Source organism: Triturus cristatus, chromosome 10 (assembly GCF_964204655.1).
Source record: "Triturus cristatus chromosome 10, aTriCri1.1, whole genome shotgun sequence".
Lineage (NCBI taxonomy): Eukaryota > Metazoa > Chordata > Amphibia > Caudata > Salamandridae > Triturus > Triturus cristatus.
Window position 1 is genome coordinate 550,847,827 of NC_140593.1, and position 18,813 is coordinate 550,866,639.

The following is an 18,813-nucleotide window of genomic DNA, read 5'->3' on the forward strand; positions in this document are numbered from 1 at the left end:
CCCAATTCCCCATGACCAAAGTCGGCAGCTTTGTTTGTTACGCCACATCGCTAACTTGTTTTTTAGGTGCCAGTGTCTACCAGCTGCTTGACGGTGTCTACAGTGCAGCCATTTTTATACAGGTATACTTGCAGCTAATCCCAAGCTGTCCTGCAAGCTTGAGCCTGCTGCTGCTGTAGCCACGCTGTAGACTGCCCAAGTCCTAGGCACATCATTTCACTGCTGCATGGGAATCCCGTAAGTGACTTCAAGTAAGCGGTGGGATGCTGACAGAATATATAGAGATGGTCTTTGACCATAAAATTGCATCAGTCGGTGCTTTAGGGAGGCAAGCCTCCGACTACTCCACTGAGCAGCTTCTGTTGCGCGCTTCTCAGACTATTAAATAAATGGTCATGAGCTCATCAACTCCTGCACCCCCCACTCACTGCCACCGCTCCTGTGCACCTCGGCTCCATGCCCAGACCTAGGGCCCACACATGGCTGCTACCGATAGACACCCCTTTCATGCGGTGTGTTTAGTGCGAACTCCGTGGCTGCAGCCTCCAATGGCTTCTCTGCTCCTGCTACAACCCCATCATCTCCGACTCTGTCGCTGCTTGCTGTGCGGTGAATGCTGTTTGCTTCTCTCACTTAAAAGGGATGCGCCCTGGTGCGCGTGGGTGGGGATGAGCTCCTGCCGAGCATTGCACGGCAGCCAACCTTGTGTAGTTGTGGGGCCGGATCACTCCCCGCTGTCTGCACGGGGCAGTTTTGACCTCTGCTCTGCGAGGCGGCATCTAGTTGCTTCTCATGCTAAACAAACTCCCCTCTGAGGGGACAATGTCAGCTTTGCATATGACTTGTCTGTCTGGGCTCCGAGTCCCTAGTCGCCACAGTTGAGGTTTGAGGATGTGTTGTTAATGATTCCAGTCTGTATGGTTGGAACCTAACAGGGCCCTATAATAAGGTCCACTATTCGCTTTTTTGACACATTAACTCTCTGGTCTAAAGTGCTGAATCATCAGCGTTAATTTAACCCCTATGTCGAGCAGGCAGCAATGGAAGTTTTCAAGACAAGGGTCTTCCTTCTGGCAAGACACATGATAGTGTTTTTGTAACTTTTGGCCCTCTTGAGGTAAAAACACTTGTTGTCAAAAATAAACCTACAATTCTTGGACCAGATGATGGATTATGTGGCAAATCCAGAATTATGCTGAAAATTCTGTGGCCACATATTTCCAGTAGCCCGGCCTACAACTACGGTATCAGATAATTCCGTGCACCGAGGACATTGTGTTCGACTTCCGGACTCTTCGTTAACACGGTGCATTGATGGAGTTGTAGTCATTATACATAACAGCAGAACCAATAGGACTACAACAGCTGAAAACAAAAGTTTATAAAAAGAATGCTAAATAATGATGATATACGAACATGCGATGAGTTGAGGAGATAGATTTAATGGAAGGAGAGCACTAGTGATGCAGGACTTGCTCAGAGTTTGGCACTATAAAGAGCTGTACTTCATGAAGAGTGACCTCATTCACCACAACGCAGTCACTATTCAAGCCCAGCACACGAACATGGGGTTCCTGTAGACGTGGAGTCAAGTGGTAGCCTTATTTATAGCAGTCTATTTATGTGATTATTTACTTTGATTTCTTTCTGTATCGCTATGGTAATCCAAGGAGGATGGGAGGGTGCTTCACATAGGCATGGGAAGCTTACCACAGGTATTTTTACAGTGTCCCTGAACAAAGCAAACAAGTGTATGTGTAAGGCATGTTATCAGTGCACAAGCGGAATACCATGAGGACAAAATATATGCACCAGGTACAAATTTGGAACTGGTCTTCACAGCTAGCCGCTCGAAAGGTGGGGTTCAGGGGTGCTGTTAAGTAGTATGTGGTTATTGGTGTATGTCTGATTTGTGTGAAGAGAGAGTATAAGAACCAATAAGGATGTGATCAGCAGTTCTAGAAGTAAGTGATTTTTTGGGCCAGATGATGTGAAAGACGGATCACTTATTGTATGGAGGCAAGCCATTCTAACTGTTCAGGGCAAACTCTGAAAAGGAGTTGGGTAGGGTGTAGGTTTTGTAACAACAAATTGCTTTTCATAGGAGTTTAGTGTCTTCGTCTTCCTGAGAGAAAGAATTTTGTTTTTTTGATAATGAAAGATGTTTAGTTCCAGAGCTTGTGATTTCATTAAGTGCTACCTGGATATGGCCAAATTATCAGGGAGGTGGTGATCCAGACTGGAGTTCCCATTGCAACACTAGAGATTACCAGTGCTTGTGTGACCTGTTTTACAATGTATTTGCTACTAAACACCTTGTTGGATTTAATTTGTTTTAGCTGGTTCTAACAATTATTTTATTTCTGTGAATGGTAAAGTTAGTTGTCTCATTTAGAGGTGTCTCTCAGAGCAAAGGTATAGAAGCGCTTCTTTTCTGTATTGCTTTCGGAATTGGAGATTATTTACATGAATTCCAGGAGACTCAGTTTTTGTCTGATCATCTAGCTTTGTATTCTGAAAAGTCATTACCATGACATTTTTGTTAATGCTTTCATAAATATACATGTTGGTCACATATTGATGAAAAGCGGGACCAAGGGAGTCTAGGAGTTCTCAGAGAGGTTCAAGATCTCAGTTACACGAGACTGTGGGACCCTTCAAGGCGTCTTACAGGGTCCAGGTGGAATAATGTATATTTACCATCTGACAGCAATTAGGCAGATATAATTTGAACTATGGAAGAACTAACCATCCTATCTGGACCGAAGAGTGAGGCAAGAGACATAATAGTTGTTTTAGAGATTATTCTCATGGATGGCTTGATATAGTTGTTTCGCCGCACCGTTCTCCAAAATCTGCACTACAAACACTAGACCAGCGATGGGATGGATGATGCTTTTTTGCTGCAGGTAGGATTAGGCTTGGGGTGCTTGAGAATTAAGCAGATTATTCCAATTTTTAGGTAGGTGTGAATGGTGCCTTTGACAAGGGAGGAGTTCAGACAAGGTTCTGCCATCTGGTAGGTAGGGAGTTGACTCCTGATTAAACTCGAGAGAATTGGTCCAATTCATAACTGGGTAGCTTAGTTGAGGTGATGATTATTTCTAGGTATTTATTGGAGCGCGGAGGTAAAGGATGTCAACTGTCAACTTTTCTTGTGGTTTTTATTAGGTTCAATTTGGAAGATACCATACAGCTGACTTGCAAACAAAAGAAAAACCATATAAATTACATTAGAGTTTATAGGTCATATTCCACACTAAAGGCATAGTATGCAATAAACATTTGCAAATCATAAACTAACGAAAAAGTTTGCACTAATACTATTCTCACAGTCACCAAGCCACCCATTTGACTCAAGGACCCCAGTTTGCCACACACCAGCACATGTTGATTATGCATTTGTGTGGATCGGCTCGAAGTAGCATTGCCTCCTCCATTATTTCAACTCCGACCCAGAACCCAATAGGCAATGATCGGACCAAGTATTAACATCCAGCCCAATATGAGCAGCGCATAGAACCAATTGATCAAGGGAGCCAGGTACCAGGTGGATCCGTTAACGTGTGAATCGTCCTAGTCCAGACAAGTAAATCTTCAGCCAACTGCTCATCCTGCTGTACTTTTTCATACAGATTCCTTGGATGTGGCCCACTCCGCCATGTCTTTAAGCCAGGCCCCAAAGGATGGTGGCCTGCTGCTCAGCCATCTAATGGCCATCGTTCAGTTGGCCAGAACTAAGCCCAGTAAACGTCATTTCCTACTCAGGAATCAGGCCCAGCAAGCATTGTTTCATTGGTCCACCTAGTAGCTGTGGTCAACTCCTGACCACCAGTTCTGCCAGTAGCCACATATCACAGGGAAATTCCGTGTAATGTGGAGAAAATAGGCCTCACTTTCAAAACCCCGAGCTGATTGCACGGACTGATGCCAAAAGAGATGGAAGGGATTGGGGCTGCTAGTGGTTGTGTTGGCGTGCTGCCCAGCGTGTGCGGGTGTCAGAATATTAGGGGCCTTGGATGCTGCGGGTGACAGCCCTAGCATCAGGGAGTTGGACTTGTAGCTTGGAGGTCAGACTGGCTGTAATAGGTTGAGGGCCTCGAGCTTCCCACAGCTCACCCTAGGTGCTTTCATTTTCAAGCTGCATCTCCCTCGTCCACTCTCACTGGGGTGCCTGGCCCATGACCAGTAGAGCTGCCAGGGCACTGGCAAGCCTTCAAATGATCTGGTTACACCCGAGGTGACAGGCTCAATAATCTCAGATAATTGCAATCACAGCCAGTGACAGGTCGCTTCAGTCACCAGCACTTTCCACTGATTGCCGCGTCTGTACGAGACACGAGGGCACAGTCAAGATGCAATGGGCCCCAGGTGCACCTGAAGATGACCCAGTCTGGAGCTCTCCAGCTGCATGGTGCACCAAAGCTTTACTCTGATTGGCTGTTGTGACCATTGGCTCCATCGATCACAATCACTGGAGTGTGCGGCCTTTTGGTGTTGGTAAAATAGCAGCCCAGTACTAACAGACATAATGTGGTTTAATTTAAAGATGCATAATCAATTCATGCACTTGTGGTGAATTACCTTAAAATGCTTGACTTTCACACAAGACACATGGCAGGCATAAATTGCACTCTATAACACACAATCCCACTCCACATAATTCCAGTACACTTAATGGCACATAATTACTATCCACACAATTCCACAGCACACCATGCCACATATTTTCGCTACACAAATCCACTCTACACCACACAATTCCATGTCACACAATCCCACAGCTAACTAAACCCACCCAACCCACACAATTCCACTACACACCCCATACATACACTCCGTAACACAGAAATAAAAGACTTTGCCATTTACAATACCAAAATTTCTAACGTAAACAAATGCGAGAGCAATTGCAATTCCAATGCATGTTTATTAAACAGATGCACAGTCCCTCTATGTTCTGGTTGTAGTCAGTAAGATTGCTAACTGGCACATCCAGGGGGCGTACACCAGGCCAGTAATTGATAGAAATACCTCTCTAAAGCACTGAACTGAAACTAGCTGTATTACTGGACCAATACATTATACTGCAAAAATGAGGGAAATGTAGTACTTTGATGAAGGATAAATCACTGGACTAGACAACCAACCTCAAACTTGCTCCCTTGTGGGAAAAATAACAACAAATTTGAATCAGAGAACTTTTCCAAATACATGTTCATCTAATTTAATATCAGTTACATGGCTACATCTTTCACGTGAAATGTGGTTCCTTCAAGCTTACAATCAAATAGAAGATGTATGCTAAATATATGAATGACAATACCGGATGAAAAATGTCCTTATATGTTTTAATCATTACGCTCTAATGTCAGTTTGTTAAAAGAACATCGGTATCATACTCCTCTGAATCCTCCAATGAACTATGCTCTACAGCTGAAGAGTAAGATGGCTCTCGCCAGCGCTATATTGAAGGTTCTGCACACGTCAATGGGTATATTGTTTTATATACCATTAGGACCATACTTGACATGTTAAGTATTCCTCTACAATTAATTATTTTTGCTTCTTTTTAGTAACTGAATCCTGAATAAGTCCTTGTAGAAGTCCTGATGAGGCCTCAATACACAACTCAGCCGAAACATGTTGGTTGTATTCCTCGCGAGGACTAACAAAAATAATGTATTCATGAGAAAAGAAGATCTGCACTATGGAATGATAGGGGCCAAAGAAAAATACATTTTTATTCGCTCTTTATATGGAACATTCTTTGCATAATAAGCTAATGAATATTGTGCTGTGCACCCAATAGATGTTACAAGGACTGAATTATGTAAAAAAGATGACAATGAGATATATGTGATCTATACTGCAAGTGCTAATTTAAAACTCTGGAGTATACAAAAAGTTGGAGAGGGAATGCTTGAATTACTGATGGTCACATCCTAGTCAATCGTTATTTTGCACACCAAGCCACCTTAGTTTGGACCCAGCAATATGCAAATCAGTCTTGACCCTGCTCCAATGGGACCAGTCCCGCTTGAACTGCCAGGTCAGATCTTCCCCGAACTGGAACACAAGCCATCCAAGACTGGTTTCACCTTATTTGGGCTCATCAGTTGAGTGTAACTTGGTTCTAGTGGCACAGTGTGTGCAGGAGCCTCTTCTGTGCATACCCATCCCACTTAGGGCGTCACACTGAAGCATACAAAAAAGTGATGGGTGGAATGCTTGAATTAATCTCAGCCTTTGGAAACGACTTGGAGCTACATCCCAGTCCATGCTATTTTGCAAACCATACTACCTCATTTGGGACCCAGCCATGTGCAAATCAGTACAAAAGGAACAGTTTAGGCTGAACTAAAATACAAGCAACCCAAACTGAGATGGCAAGGTGGGCAAAAGAACGATGAAATGGAATGCTCCCATAAGTGATTGCCAGTGGTTAGATTTATTACAAACATTCCTTCCATCATCTTTTGTGTGTTTAATTTAAAACTCTGGGCCTTATCACACAAACTGAGCCCTGGGAGCACAAAATAAAGACTCAGAGCCATATTATAAAACTCAAACCCATGGAGTGCTAAATTAGGACACAGACTTTGTCACAGTTGTGTGCTGACCGGTGTCTTAAATAGTTGAATAGCTGGAGCAGCAGAAGGGCCCTTCTTAGGAGGCTACTGCAGCCTGCACCACCCACACCTGCCTGCGCTGCCATTGCCAGTACCAACATAACACCTAAGCATTGACATCCAACAGGTTTGACAATTCAGATGATTTCCGGCCCCACAAAGATATAATAATGGCATGAGAGGTTGGTATTATTCGTTTCCAGTGTATATTGACCTAGTAAATGCAGTTGCAGTGCTCATCTCAAAATTAAAAAAGATAACACCAAGTGGTGGGCTGTCACTAGAGCCAGTGCACAAATTAAGCACTGCAGCTGGAAGTGCTGCGGTTTATTTGCTACTGAACTTTTCATGTATGTTAGGTTGATGTTTTCAAAAGTGCAATATCCTGCCGTGAGTAGGGTGGCCAGATTATTAGAAGCAAAAACCGGGACAGGTCAGACATAAAAGTAGGACCAAAGCCTCTTGTCTCACTTATATATCTGGCTTGTCCCGTTTTTAGGTCGAGCCTAGAGTCAGCATGCAAGCGCTGCTTTGGTGAAGATCTTCTGTAGTGCAGTACGTGAGGAAAGCCCCGCCCCTATATTTCATTGGCTTGTGTCTGTGTCCTTCGTAAATGCTGCCTTCGGATTCATTTATAGGCTTGTTAGTCCCTCCTTATTATGGTCATGTCGTCATTTGTATCCTCCCATGGTTACTGGCCCCTTTACTTTGAGTGCTACACAGTACGTGTTCTTTAGACTGTGAGCACTATTTTCTTTAATGAGGTTCTCCTACTGCCTTCTGTACTGCCCCCTCCCTCCTGTTGTCTGTGCCTTCTCACCCCTCCCCCACCTGCACTCCCGGTGTCCATGTTTTCTCCGCCCTCCTCCCCCCACCCGCACCCTCATTGTTTGTGCCTTTAGCCCCCCGCCTGCACTCCAGTTGTCCGTGCCTTCTCCCCCCTCGCTCCCGTTGTTCGTGACTCCCGACCCCCGCCCTCCCTCCCTCCCTTTGTCCGGGATGACTATCGTTTGCAATGCAATAGGTCTCGCGTAAATGCGAGTCCTATTGCATTGCAAATGCTTGTTTTCCGTGAGTCATGTTTGAAATATCCAGACTGGTTTAGGCCTAAATTCTGGGGGCTGGGATATGGAAAAGTGTTTAAATGTTGCATTTTAGTCTAGTGAGTTTAGCATTGTGCATTGTAGGATGATACCTTCATTATTATGCGCGTGATGGGGGCATAAATAAGTAAGGCTGCATTACAGGAATATGATTTCAGTGTTTGACATTGTTGCATTTGTTGTGCTCATTTATCAGTAATATGAATGTTCGAACAGCTATGTTTTCAATACTTTTCTGAAAAGTAGGTAGTGTGGCTGAACCCTTGCAATGGGCAAAGGGCGCTCCACAGCTCTGTCTCTTGCGCTCTGTGTAGATCCTATATTTCTTCCATTTTTAACAATTCGTTTACTCAGGCATTAAGTGGAATGAAAAAACTGGGGGTCTCTCAAAGAGGCGTGACCAATGTAATTAAGGGCGTGGCTTAAAAATACGTAAGCTAAAAATCTGTGATTAGGATAGTGTCCTGCCCCACTGATATTTTGATGCGTCTGTCTTTGCATCCAGATATATAATACAAAAAGTAACATTACATTTGCAACAAGCCAAAACTATTGGCTTTGTCAATAGTTGCTATTTGCATAAGGTAAATAAGCAACAATGGCTTCGTTGTATATAAAATACTTCCGTTTTGAAATGATGAGACTGAAAAAACTATGACGAGCCTCTTTGAAGTTACCTCAAAGGCAGTGAAGGGTGACACTGCTGCAGAGTTAAGTCTTTTAGTTAAGTCTTTTTTTTCACCCTGGGGTCGAAAAAGGAGAGCCCGATAGGGAACCGTCTCAACACTTGCTTTGGGCTAAGTACCTGCAGGACCCGGCCCACTTACAGCCCCGAGTGTACTACACTTCGACAAATGTTTACTGGTTCTTTTATAATGATGTGTGACAGTCTGGATTTTCAATTTTATTTTCACTATTCATATAATGATTAAGATAAATAACAAAATTGATACTAGTAATAAAATACATGCATACATATTTCACTAGTACTGTTTCTGCTACTACTACTAACAATAATATATATCACAATATGAACATTAATATTAATAATAGGAATAGGTTGAACTAGGAGAATGAGAATAACATTTTAAAAATCATTTTCACACTGTTCCAGAATGTGTTTATATGCACGCCACTGTGCACAGTTTTGTCAAATTCCCACTGTTCCTCGGAATCTGGTTCTTCCTGTTTAGTTTCTGCTCTCATTAGCTCCAGTCGTTTTTTTATCTCCTTGTTGTCCTTCCTTGGCCCATATTTCTAAGCTTGGTAATAATTCGTGTTTCCTCTTCTGTATTCATGGATACCTCCTTTGAGTGCATCAACTGGCGACTATATGGTTGGCACGCTCTGTCTTTGTGGTGTTCCGAAGCTTGGGCATAAACATGCCACATAAATACCAACCACACGGAAATAACTTTACTTTACAGTGGGCGGGGGAGAGTCGGGCCTTTCCTGCAGTTCAGGATAGGGCTGACACATCTCATTAACACCCTTTCCTGGCTGCTGTAGCAGCCCCTGCCCCACTGTGTGCCAGTGTACGCCTGTGACATATATTTAAGTAAAGAAAATGGCCTCCAATCACCATTCAACCATTCATTGTCTATCTGTTTCTTATTACTCACACCACTTCCCTCATTCGGTATTAGAAACAAAGGTGTACCAGGCTAATTAGGACATTCAAACAAAAATTAGCTATGTTAAAAAATCACACTTGACCAAAACACGAATATCTGAACCAGTTTATCCACATTACCCTATTGCATGCGCAGTAAGCTTTGCTTTAACACACTCTCGAATTTCTAGAGTTTTTGCTCACAGTTTTTTGACATGCATGAATTTTAGGGTTAGCCCACTTCTTTAAAAATGCCCCACTGAGAGTGAAAGGTGTGTGTGAATAATATTACAATATGTGGCACAACTCAACAAAGTTGGAAATCTGCAAATCTGACAGTCTTCTAAAGATTTTTTCGAGACCTAGTATGTAAAGTTTTGCACTGGTGTAAAGGGAACAAATGCCTTTTGCACTTTGGGGTTTATTTTTACACCAACATTTGTATCGACAGACCAATTCTAAACAGCATTTGCAGTAATCAACCGCTAAATACATGCAATTGTCTACCTGTCTGTCAGCTCATGTGTCTTTTTTCAGTAGTCCATCCATGCCTATGTGGTTTGTGCACTCGTCGGTCAGGGGTAAAAGTTTCTGACAAACAGAACTCAACTGTTGCAAGTGAATGTAATGTGACCTTTCAAGTAAACACTTGGTCCTGGACAAAGATGACACTAAGGGTCGGGGACAATATTGTAACCCATATATAAAGCATCTATATAACTTACTAATAATTTTAGTTGTGCTATAGAGTTTATGCCATACAAAACTTGCCCGTGAATTACCTCTATTACAAAACCGAACTTCACGTATTGACTATTCTTTTGCAATAGAGAAAAGTCGGCAGAACATGTTTCAAAATGTAGTTCGAAATGAGGTTGACTCATATTTTCACCTGGGTGCAAAACTTTACGAGATATGGGCCCACTTGATTTTTTAAAATAACGCTCTTCAGCAACAACTTGGCTTCAATGGTGTAAACCTAGTTTTATATTCTGCATGTATTATGTAGATCAATAAATAAATGCCTACACATAAAAAGTCTCAATTTAGACACTTTTAAATTGAAAATAAAAAAATAAAACAATGCCCGAACTAATGCTTACAAGCGCCTAATATAGCAGTAAAAGTATTCTTAGCGGTCCTGAATGTCAAAGTATATCCCACCATCCCAGTAGTGAAACTCGCCACTGCGCACAAGAAGCAGAAAGGTACCGGGAGCTTACCTTGAGCAGCCGCGCGCTCCCATCCCTACGGCCAGTCAGGCAGCACCTGTCCGACTCCCCAGATGAATCTTGGAGCACTCTACATAGCACCTCCCTTATACAGCAGCACCTCTTTACCAGCATCCTCCCCCGGAGCCCGCCGGTTCACTGGGTCCTAGCGCCCTGCGCGAGGAACCTCTTCAGCAAGCCAAGTGCTTGCTGACGTGAACATTTTTGACGCCTCGGCCTTTAATAATATTCCCTCACGTGCTAGTGCTTGAAAGTCTGGAGCCAGATTTCAAAATGTATGGCTTCCCTGTAAAAACCTGAAGTGATTAACACGCCTGCCGGTGCCCTTTGCCAACACACCTTGCATCTGCTCCTGCGTGATTTCCTCCTGCGTCACACCATAACTCCGCATTCTGCCTCGGTGAGGAGCGGTATAAATCATACGGGTTCAATGCTGAACACTACTGTTTTTTTTTCCTTCGAAACACAAGAAAAAATAACTGCATTTCAAAAACAGCTGCGGTGCAATTAAGTGAGGAACTGTCACTTAAGAATCATCCCTGGGCCCCAAATAGTTATTGTGAATAATTTGGTGGAGCAAGGAGAGATATTTAAATCCAGAATTTCAATTATGAATACTTTGCAAAGGATAACTGTATTTTCTCCCCTTGCAGTACACAAAAATATAATTTCTCTTTGGTGAAGATATAGTTAATCCTCAAAGTGTGATTATCAAGGTGTCCATGAGCCTCTGTGCGTGACTCAACATGGAGGGAATCCCTATCAGAGCGTTTCAGAGCACAATGGGATTTATTGTGAATGTTCAGTAGAAAAACTGGACCAACGAATGCCCTAGAAATGGATTTTACACCTGGACACATCAGTTAGCACATTTCAAGCCTGTTCGTATCCACCTTTATCTAATCAATGTATGACATTACAACGCATACATTTACAACGCATGCCTTTACAACGCATTTTTTACATCGCAACATCCTTTACAATGCATACATTTACATCGCATGCCACTACAACAACTTTTTTAAAACTACATTTACAACGCATTCCATTACATCGCATTATACCTTTACAATGCATACCATTACAACGCGTACAATTACATTGCATTTAAGGTATGTGTTGGATAGTATAGGGGTAAAAATTACTATTCTAACTCCAGGGGGTGCAACAGTAGGGTAAATGTTGGATAGTGTAGGGGTAAAAATTACTATTCTAACTCCAGGGGGTGCAACAGTAGGGTAAGTGTTGGATAGTGTAGGGGTACTATGCGTTGTAATGGTATGCTTTGTAATGACATGTGATGTAATGCCTGCGTTGTAGTGACATGCGTTGTAGTGTCATGCTTTGTAGTGACATGCAATGTAATGGCTGCGTTGTAGTGACATGCGCTGTAAAGGATGTTGCGATGTAATGACTGTGTTGTAAATGTAGTGCGATGTAATGACTGCGTTGTAAAGGTTGATTCCCTTATCGAATATTGCAAGGATGCAATAATTACCAGGTGATGCAGTAGATGTTTCCTCCCCTGTTATGGAGCATACCACTCCACAGAGGCATACTCTGCCATCAAGGCAGCAAGAGCCTGCAGAAAGTAATCCATCCACAGTGGTTGTGGAACTGAAATGGGCAAAAGGGTAGTGTTTTACTACTGTAGTGAAGAAAGGAAATATGTCATTGGGGTACACCTACTTCCACTGGAGCCTAGCAGAGTCCCTCGTTCCACAGGCACACACACAAACATTCACATAAGCACACACACCCACACGGTGCCCAACCCCCTCTCCATAAATGATCCAACCTCACAATGCTTCATTAATGACCATTTATACTGTTTTATATTTGGCTGAAATACAACAGTGCCCACCATTTCGACAAATTGTCAGATGTCGTGGAGGCCATAGTGACAGTAGCCAGGGAGCGAGTTTGCGCTGGGCACAACTGATGTAAAATGACTTTTCCAGAAGCAAATTTGTATTGGGACCACAATTAGACAATGGTAACCCAAAAAAGAGGCTGCAATATGCATATTGCAACCTTTTGCAAAAACATTGGTTAGGCTGATGGAGCTAATGATGGTGAACATTTGTGGCACTAGAAGTGTTTTAAAGCTGGTAGAGCCAGGAACCTTGGTCAAGACTAGAAGCAAGTATTCCACTGCAGTTCACCCTCAGGTTTCCAGGGGCTCATCGTCATGGCTATACATCTCCATCTCAGCCTGAGGTCCCTGAATTTGCTGGTCACCTTAGGTCTCTTACTCCGTGCTCAGCCCCAGATCCCTAAATGTCCTGTCTCCCATCAGGCCTTAAAGTTTCTGTTCACCCTTAAGGATCCTCACTTCCCAGTGCCCTGCAGGTCTCCAGTGGATGGTATTCACTCTTAGGTCTTGAGACTTCTGTGAACCCTTAGGGGCCAGTGGCCCTCACATATAGTGAACCAGCAGCAGTAGACCCTCTAGGTTGGTGGACACAATATAGATGCTGTCACCCGTTCACTAACACCTCAAGGATCTTGCTCATCATCAGTTAGTTCCCCAAATACCCAGTTACCCCCCGGGATCATTAAGCTAATTTCCACTCGGGTTCCATTAGACTCATACATAGACTTGGATCTCTGAATCTCTTGCTTGCAGTGAGGTTCCATGAGACTACTGGCCCTTTAAATCCTTCTTACCCTCAGGTCCCATGATACCCTGTTCCACTTTAGGCCTTCTGGGTCTTAATAACTCTAACCTGAAAGCTCCAGCTCACCCACAGATTATTAAGAACCATGTTCACCCTGTTCTTCACCCTAAGGTTTCTGTTTACCCTCAGCTCCACTGGTGCTCTTGTCACTCTAAGGTCCTGAAGCTCCCGCTCACCACCAGAAGTTCGAAGCTCTGGTTCACTTCCAAGTCCTTCCAAGTACTCACGCTTCAGGCCCCAGAGCCATATGCTAGGTTTAAGTCCTCAAGTTCAAGTTCCTTGAGGCTACTGCTGACCCTCAGTTTTGTGTGTTTTCTGCTCACCCTCAGGTTACTCAAACAAGGGCAGAGCTGTACGATGAAGACTGAAATGCACTGGTAGGCCTGTGTTTGTACATCCTAAGTACATTAGAAGATTGAGATGTATTGGTGGAGCTGTATGTTATGTTATGTTATGTTAATTGCACTTATAGAGCGCACGATTACCCTTAGGTGTCCTGTATGTGTGCAGTGTACCCGCAAATCAACAGAGAGGTGCACTGGTAGTGCTGTTACACATGAGATGTACAGATTGGGAATGAGGTACACTGGCGCACATAGGGTAGGAACAAGTCATGTTTTAGGTGCACTTGTAGGGCTGAGGTAACATGTGACGTGCAGCAACAGAGAGTTGTGTGCACATGCTATTTGGAGAGCAATGTTGAGGCGCACCGGCAGAAATCGATGTTGCATGTTGTACACGTAGATCAGGGTTGAGGTGCAAAGGCAGAGCTATATACACACAGGGAATGTGGGAGTCGATTTACACTGGAACAGCTGTATGTGCAGAGGATATGTGCTAGTCAGGGCGGAGGTAGACTGGCAGAGCTGTATATGTACAAGGACGTTGCATGTCAGGGGTGAAGTGCACTGACAGAGCTGGGAGTGCATTTAGGACCTAACTACAGGGCCTGTGCACAGGCCTGTAGAGTTTCTTTAACCTCTTCAGTGCCCATGACGAGATAGTCTCGTCATGGAGCACGGTTGCGCTGTGCCCATGACGAGACTATCTCGTCATGAACCCCACCCACTAGTGCAACGCCCGGCACAGGAGGGGGAAAGGGCGTGGCACTGAAGGGGTTAAGTACCTCAATCAAAACCTTGTGGAGTCCCATCTCTATTTCCACTGAAAACTGGTGGCAAATGACGAATTTCAAAGGATATTGGGCCACTAACACTGGCAAAAATGCTGGAGTATTTGATAACTACTCCAGAGGGGATATATAGTCCAACCCCACTAAATTTGTTTGATATATAAGTGGCAAAGGGTGCTTTTGAATGAACTTTGGATCAACATTAGTCAAAATTATATATGATGTGAGTGGAGCCGAGCACAACCTATGATTTAGTTGGTTGACTGTGTTTAGCACTCCGTGTGTACAACGCCAATTCTACTGCTACAGATATAAGTTCCTCCCAACACGGCCGGCCCGATGGGGTTGTAGGCGGCTTGCTGTGTACTCCCCTCACCCCTTGCATTACGTTAACTGCACATCTGCACTGTCGCATAGCCGGCCCCTACGGGGTTGTAGGCCAGATGCTGAATTGTACACTTGTTGATGGAGTATAATAAACTTAAAAAAAAATAATTATGTATGATGTGAAGACAGCTTTGCATTTGATTGAGGCTTACCAGTGGCAAACTCCTTTTTAATGTGTATTGATGCCTCAACACTGTTTAAAACAGAAGATCACTTTAATGGAAGAATAGGATTTTTTTACAGCTTACACCATATAAATGTAGGAAAATAAGTGTTAAAACGAATGTTTAAAGAGCAGTTGCTCACCATCGTCAATGAAAAGTAAGGACATTTCACTTCTAAAGAGGATGTATTCTTAATACTCTAATCCCCCCTGGGTGCCTCACAATCAGTGTTAGCATCTAGGACGACCAGGAGCAGTCATGCCAGAACCTGCCACAGCTGCAGATGGCTGGAAAGAGTGAAGCAGCATTTGACCACCTCCACCTGCTATGGAGCAGGACTGTCGTTTTACTAAGAACAATTACAAAATCCACTGATTTTAGGATTTAATCATTTCTGTTGTGGAAACAGCCTGTATACATAACTCACAGGCTACAAAAAAAGGAAGGATGAACAAATAAAAGTAATACTATATCGACGAGTTCCTCCATGGTATTGGCACTCTGACCCACCCACCATCCCAAGTGAGGTAGAGGCGTGGTGGGAGCAAAGAGGAGCGGTGGGCATGAACAAATGGACACACTCATCACAACTAGGGATCACACAGAGGGGCATATTCACAAGGGGATATCGCCACCAGAATGTCACTTTTAGTGACGTTCTGGTGACGATATCTCCTTCTCCTTAATTACAAGGCGGAGTTAAGCCATGTGGTAACATGTGGCATTAAGCCATGTGGTAACATGTGGCATTAAGCCACTTAATGTGGCTTAACACCACCTCGTCAATAAGGCCCCTTTTCATGCTTCAATTAGAGTGAAAGGGGCATACAATTGGTGTTGCAGTGGGCGTTCTGCCGCAACACCCATTGCTTTTTGATGCTGCCCCATATTTAGAAGGATGGGGCCGCACCAGTAACTAAGATCAGGTAAAACCTGGTCTTGGGATGGCGACAGGAGAAGATATTTTTAATTTCTCCTTGTATTTTGCTCTTTCTATGTGCAGCAAATGTAGAAACAGCAAATTGCCTTTACATATTGTTTCTGTGCAGGAAGGTGTCCCTACCTGCACATAAACAATCACCCCTTCAGCGCAGGAACCCATGAAACATGGTGCAAGGGTTCCTGCACTGGCGCTAGATAGCTTTTTTAGCATCAGCTTTGGGGAAACGCAGGAGGGCACCGTATTTTTGCAAATACGGCACACCCCTGCATTTAAAAAATGTCAGAGCATGGCGTTACCAATGTTGGAGTAACACTGTGCTCCGACATTTTATTGTAAATATCCCCCAGAGTCTCATAGTGAAAGGAATGCCTCAAACGGTGCCCCATGGCCCCAAGATACATAGATCTGTCCCATCACAGCAACCTCCAGGGCAGCTTGGGTTTGGTCCAATGTGGCAGCACCTAGTTCATGTCCCACCACAGTTATTCATGTACCTGTTTCTTTGCTTTTGAGAAGGCCTCTATTGCCTTAGTCTATATTAAAACATGGATTACCCTCACAATTTACCTTCAGCTTGGCAGGATGCCAACTAGATACCTCCAAGTAAATGCAGAAAGAAAAGAATGGTGTCACTTTCTCCACATTGGTGCTTATAATGCTGTTGCCTGTAGGAATTGATGATACTGGCAAACAAAGGAGAACAGCAGAAACAAATGTATCTCTGCCTGTTCCAAGGAGGGGAGGTGAATAGAAATATACAGAAGAGCAGTGCTCGCAGGCCCTCTCCAACCCCCCAACCCCAACCTTCCGGTCCTCTCCATTTCTCGCAATTGCAAGTGCTAATGGCTTCACAGCAGCAGTTCCCTCAGGTCTCTGTCACACCTAGAGGAGGGCAGGGACAGAAACACATGCTGTTACAGCCGGGAAACCGCTTGTCATTCCGCCTGTGGCATTAGCCAGTCTGACTTGTAGACTGAGTCCCGCTAATGCCCAAGTTCAGTACATCTATCAAAAGGCTGCAACAGGCTCTCAGGTTGTGTGCTTGAGGCAAAGATGGCCCAGGCAAGTGAGGCCACACATTCTAACAAAACAACTGGCCCACCAGGTGGCCTCAGCCACAGGCCCGTTGACCAGGGGCGGTAGAATGGCGATGGTACTACTTTATTTTTCATCACTCCGTCCCGAATGGAGTGTCAGGACAGGGCGGGCCTGCTGAATGGCAGCAGCAGCAGCAGGGAGGGTGGGCTGCCTTTTACACTTGTTTAAAGTGCGCATGTCTCTTTGGCTGATGGCCAGCCAGACATGCACAGTTTAAACCTCTCAACCCAGCCGGGTTGAGAGTGAGTGCAGGCATCCACTGCCCTCTTGAGCACCGACTGATGCCGCTCCTTCCAATCAGGGCACTGCTCTCACGAGCATGAGAGCAGCTCCAGGATTGGCTTGGGAGCCACCCTTGAGGAGAGAAGACGACGGAGGACTTTGCCTCGCTGCAGGAAGGTAAGTGTTTTATTTTATTTAATGTATTTCTTTTTCCCACCCACCCCACCACACTTAGTACATGCCAGCCACCATTGCCATTGGCCGATTACCCACCTTACTTATCTGACCAGAAGTGTGTGAAAATCAAGATTGTGTGTTAACAAGAACCTACTGCCTGTTTCTTTGTAGCATATGGGATTTTGCTAGCCGTAGCTTCTCAGTATTACCTGTTGCATAATATGGACCACTTGTAAGACTCCCTAAAAAGAGCCATAGAGCAAGCAGCGATGGCTGGCACAGGTAAGCTCAGTGGGGCGGTGGGGCGGTGGGGCGGGGTCGGGGGGGAAGCTGACAGACGACAGAATAGGTTTTATTTATTTATTTAATTATACCTATTCCGTCGGCTGTCGGCTTCTCCTTCTCCCACCGTGCCCCACCCCACCCCGCCTGTCCCACCACCCCACCGCCCCACCTCCCCACCGCCCCACCACGTTTACATGTCCCGGCCCCCTCTGAGAGCTAGTTATGTCAGAATATGAATTGTAGAACTATTGTTTGACATAGACATTGTGTCCTAAATATTGTTTTAAAAATATCAGCCCATTTGGAGTAGATTTTCTTCAATTAGCTCCAATGGGGAAATATGTTTGTAAACAATAGACATGATAGTTATGTCAAACAATATTCTGGTAATGGTTTTCTTGGTATCATATCCAGAGAGCCTTTTCAGGTTGTGGACCAGACCAGGAATCTATGCACTTATCAATTCTTCAACCAAAAAAAGGGTTAGTCTAACAGGGTAATTGAAGCTAATGTACTTTGATGTGCATACTGGTACGGCTATGCAAAGATGTACAATTTCAATGCGTGCAAGAATAAGACATGCAAGACCCAACTTGAAAAGAGGTAACTGTTGAGACTATGGTGAACCATGCATGGTAGCTGGGCATGTATCCCTGGTGTGAGCACTTACTGCTTGTTAAACTGGTACCCTGGCTTTTTGCTTGACCTTGGACTCATGATAATCTAGTGTGTGCTCTAAAACCTAGGCCAGTCCCTGGTAATGCAAGCTCTAACACCTATTCTGTGACCCTGTGGGGCACACCAAGGGTGCCCGACAGTGGGCATAGGTCTACTGTCCATGCCCAGGGTATGTTACATAAAGCAGTTGTGACAGTGTACCGAGTGTTGTGAAACAGACGTAGGATCGGACCTACTTCATTGTGTCAGTGAGAGAGTAGTGTATAGACCCCTCTCTCATGTAAAGTTCTGCTGTTATATGAACTCCGACATTCTGTGTGTGTGGGACAGTGGCCCTTGGTTTGGCATGCACCAAGATGGAGGGGAGGGATACAACTTACCCAGACAGTGGAAGTATATTGGCTGCATCGTTGTGACTGGAGGGTGGAGATCCACACACTGAAGTGAAGAAGGATGGAAATAGGCCT

The 18,813-nt window shown here is 44.3% G+C and overlaps 1 protein-coding gene across 6 annotated transcripts in view; it reads right to left on the reverse strand.

Moving 5' to 3' along the window:
• The window catches only part of LOC146789704 (sodium channel protein type 5 subunit alpha-like), a 975,168-nt gene that overhangs the window by 848,102 nt on the left and 108,253 nt on the right, over window positions 1–18,813 (reverse strand). The window contains exon 1 of one of the 6 annotated variants that reach the window (XM_085632033.1): window positions 10,571–10,631. The exons of the other annotated variants lie outside the window; for them this stretch is intronic. The gene's annotated coding sequence lies outside the window, so the exon portion shown is untranslated. Of the gene's footprint in view, window positions 1–10,570; window positions 10,632–18,813 lie in introns of those variants that run through there. 6 annotated transcript variants of the gene reach the window in all.